The 4,410-nt window shown below is 36.8% G+C and overlaps 1 non-coding gene across 1 annotated transcript; it reads left to right on the top strand.

The window, feature by feature from the left end:
• Positions 1-3,237: 3,237 nt before the first annotated feature.
• On the top strand, positions 3,238-3,431 carry LOC122923637. The gene has a single exon (XR_006387311.1). It is a non-coding gene; the product is annotated as a U2 spliceosomal RNA (small nuclear RNA).
• Positions 3,432-4,410: the final 979 nt, after the last annotated feature.

Here is a 4,410-nt window from a genome sequence, read left to right as displayed (position 1 = left end):
CAAGGGCCTTCAGTGTGGTCCGGTTCTAATGAATCGAAATCTGCAGGGGTGGCCATTTTATTTAAAGGAAATGTTTTTATTGATCAGGTAAATGAAATTTTACCGGGGAGAATTTTATTGGTGAAAGCTTTTATTAATGGTATTAAATGGCAGTTTTTAAATTTTTATGGGTCTACGGATAAAAATGAAAGAGCAAAAATGTTAGAAATTTTATCCCTTTTTATTAATGATTCTGACCCTTTGATTTTAGCAGGAGATTTTAATTGTATTTTACGAGGGGAGCGCCGGTTCTCAAGCTCATTAAGTAGGAATATAGATAAAACCTCCTCAATTTTAAAGAATTTAATTTTAGATTTTAAACTTACCGATGTTTTTAAAAAATGTAATAGCAGTTTGCCAGAAGAGGCCGGCGCTACCTAGAGCAATATTAATTGTAAATCAAGAATTGATTTTATCTTCTGTTCTTATCAAATACTGCCTTTTAGTTGTGAGCTTTTATCCAATATTTTCTCTGATCATAAATTATTATTTTTTAAGGTACAGTATGGTGGTAATAATAAAAAGAAAGTAAGTTGGAAATTAAATATCTCCCTTTTAAAAGATCCGAAGGTTTTATCAGATTTTATTGCATTTTACAATCGCTGCAAACGGGTAAGGAATCCCCAAATACCGATAACGCTATGGTGGGAGAAAATGAAGAAAAAAATTAAAACCTTTTTTATTAGAGTGGGAAGAGAGAAGGCCCAGGAAAAAAGAGATTTTTATGAGAAATTAAATACCCGTTTGCAGACGCAATACAAGCTCCGAGATCTGGGTATAGAAATATTAATGAAGAAATAGAAGAAAGTAAAAAGGAAATAGCACAGTGCCTGGAACAGAAAGGGAAAAAAATTATTTTCCGCTCAAAATTAAAACATCTAGAAGAAAACGAGACCTGTTCCAGGTACTTTTTTTTTAAAAGATTCAAGAAAAACATACCCAGATTGAGGAGCTTGAAGGTGAGAGTAATATAAAAGATATTTTACGTAAAGTGCATGAGTTTTATTCAGATCTTTTTAATGAGAAAAAAGTTGACAAATATTTTATGAAACGCTCACTGAAGGTAATTGAAACTGTTTTAGATGATGAATCACAAAAGCTTTTATTACAGGACATCACAGAACAAGAAGTTTTAGAGACTATTAAGTGTTTTAAAAAAGAAAAAGTTCCTGGGCCAGACGGTATACCCATAGAGTTTTATGCTACTTTTTATGGTATTTTAAGGAGGTTTTTAGATCCAAGACTCTCCCGGGTTCCTGGAAGAAAGGAGAAGTGTCCCTACTCTACAAAAAAGGAGACAAGACAGATGTAAGAAACTGGAGACCGATTACACTTTTAAATTGTGATTATAAAATAATGGCGAAAATATGTGCAAACAGAATGAAGAAGATAGTCCACAAAATAATCCATCAAAATCAGGTCTGCGGGATACCCGGGAGAAGTATTTGGGAGAATTTGAACCTTTTAAAAGATATAATTATTAATACTAAAGACAGGAAGGAGAAAGTAGCAATTTTATCTTTGGACTTTGAGAAAGCGTTTGATCGTGTAGCACATTTTTACCTTTTTCAAGTTTTAAAGAAGATGGGTATACCGGATGATTTTATACGATCATTAAAAGCATTTTATGATGGCTGCACAAGTAAGATTTTAGTAAATGGTTTTAAGACTGAGGATGTCCTTTTGAAATCTGGAGTGAAGCAGGGGTGTCCCTTGTCCCCACTACTTTTTATCTGTGCCTTAGAGCCTCTCTTATGTGCGATCAGAAAAGACAAACAAATACGCGGAGTCCCCCTGCCAGGCGGGGGGGGGGGGGACTAGAGGCTAAAGTTGTGGGGTACATGGACGATGTGGCGGTGATCGGTAGGGACACCCCGTCAATACAAAAAACATCTAAGCAAATCGAATATTTCTGTTCCTCCTCTGGTTTTAAAATTAATTTTAATAAAAGTAGTATTTTAAATATTGGTGAAATGGTTTTAGAGGACATCTCTATTGCCGAAGCTGAGTCTGTGCAGATTTTAGGAATCACCTTCAGTGAGTCAAATGATGGTCTTAAGAGCTGGGACACGGTGACAGAAAAAATAGGTAAGAAAATAGGTATGTGGGGTCTGAGAAGTCTAACGATGGAAGGGAAGATTTTAGTTTTAAAAATTATAATTTTACCAATTTTATTATATTTAAGTATGGTTTTTCCGCCGTCCAAACGCCTTTTAAAAAATTATTAATAAAGTGTGTTTTAACTTTTTATGGGGATCGAGAATGGAGAAACTCCGAAGAGAATTGGTAATGCTTCCCAAACACAAAGGTGGTAAGGACTTCCCAGATATAAAAGAGTTCCTTTTAATTAAATATTTTAGTTTCTGTTTTGATACCCTTTTTAAAGATAATTATTGGTCCTAGTTTATGTTTTAAATTCACCTTATGCTTTTAATTTACCTAATTATTATAAAATTTTAGAGGAAATAGTGACTAATTTTAATTTAAAAGGAAAAAGGGTAGAAGAATTGAAAAACAGTAAAATTATTTTAAAAGAACTAAAAGATGGAAAAATGGCAGCCCCTATAAAGAATTTTAGTGATACAAAATGCAAACAGATTTGGAAAGATGTCAATATTAACTATATTTTTTACCCGCAGAAAGACCTGGCCTGGAGCTGCGTACACGAGTGTCTTCCATGCCGGGCATTCCAGCACCGAAGAGGTTTAACCAGCACCGCGGAGTGTCCACGAGGAGGTTGCAGAGAAGAGGAGGATGTCTATCACATATTCTGGCACTGCTATTTTGCGAAAAAAATCTGGACAAAGATGTTCCCACTTTTAAAGAAAATAACAGGACTAAGGGTTTTAACAATGGACGGTGTTTTTTATGGAGGTCTGGAATGCCCATCAAGAATAAAGAGGACAATGGCATGGAAGATCACTAATTGTGTTAAAGCAGCTCTGTGGATGGCCAGGAATATTTTATGTTTTAAACATGATGCGATTTCTGAGGACGATGTTTTAAGATTGATTTTAGCAGAAATGTATAAATATTATTTAATTGACAAGAAAAATATGCCTTTTATGTGTCACAAATGGTTTTCAAGGGAATGGGGGTCTGTAATATAATCTTATTTTAAATCAATTTTATGTATGAATTTATGTAAATTGATTTTATGAGTATGATGTATCTTATTAATGTAAACGTTGATTTTTAATAAATTTACCCCTTTGGGGTAATCAACTTAAAAAAAAAAATCTGTTCTTATCAGTTTAATATCTGATACGTCCCCTAGCTGGGGACCATATATTAAATGGATTTTTCGAACAGGGAGATGGAAAAAGAGCTTGCTCTGTCCACTCCAAGCATTGACCTGGTATTGCAGTACCTCCAGGATCGGTGCACCCTTTCTATTCCAGTATGAAAAAACAGAATGAAATTGAGTGATGGATTTCAAGGATCCTTCTAGCAAGCAAGTGGAAAGTTGCTGTGCCCTGCCTCAGGAGGCCTGCACTTCAGCTTCTCCTTCCTCTGTGAGGGTTTTGCTGTGCTGCTTTCTACATCCCTGCTGCTGCATCTAGCCTGTCAATCTGTTAATTGCATCACCTGTGTGTGGGTTTGTTCCAGCACCAAGCAACCCACCCAGCCAGTAACCTCTCCTCACAGTCCAAATCCAATTAAGATTGATGGCTTAATTGTTGTGTTAATTGGCTTATCACCTGAATGAAGAGTTTGGATATCACCTGAATGAAGTGTTTGGATATCACCTGAATGCAGTTTTTGGACCTCCACTCCGTGCACCTCTGTTTTGATTTGGGCCTGTTGTGCACACCTGGCAGTCTGCTGAGTTGTTCCTTAGAATTGACCCTTTTGTAGCAAGTTGGCTTGATGTAACCAATTTTGTTTTCCTAGTGCTTCATTAAATAAGTAAAGTTTGTTTGCCTGTGTCTCTCTCTTGTGGATCTTTTAAACTGGATGACTTGTAGGCTAAAAAGTAGTCCAGCACTTCCTATGTATCAGCAATAGCTGGACCTGCCTTGTCTGGCCAATGGACGGAACACTGCACGTGTCACAAGAGGCCTGTCAGGTCAGAGGTCAAGTAAGGTCAGGTCAGTGGATGACAACACAAGGGCTCTGACGGAACACTCAACAATGGGGCAGTGACATCACAATCAACAATGCATACAACCTTTTTTTTTTTTTTTTCACACTACTCTCCATTCACTCCTTATCTGTGTTTCTGCTTGGCGTTCTTTGGCACCAGGAATTGCGTGCGACGAAAAGGCATAACCAGAAGTTGTGGGCGGAGCTATGCAGATACGAAAAACACTAAGTAGAGCATGCTGGTGATTCCAGCGCGTAGGACGCACGTTTTCCCTGGTTTGTGAG

Source organism: Bufo gargarizans, unplaced genomic scaffold (genome assembly GCF_014858855.1).
Source record: "Bufo gargarizans isolate SCDJY-AF-19 unplaced genomic scaffold, ASM1485885v1 original_scaffold_1781_pilon, whole genome shotgun sequence".
NCBI lineage: Eukaryota > Metazoa > Chordata > Amphibia > Anura > Bufonidae > Bufo > Bufo gargarizans.
The sequence above is the reverse complement of the archived record's forward strand: the minus strand, read 5'-3'. Positions and strand labels throughout refer to the sequence as shown.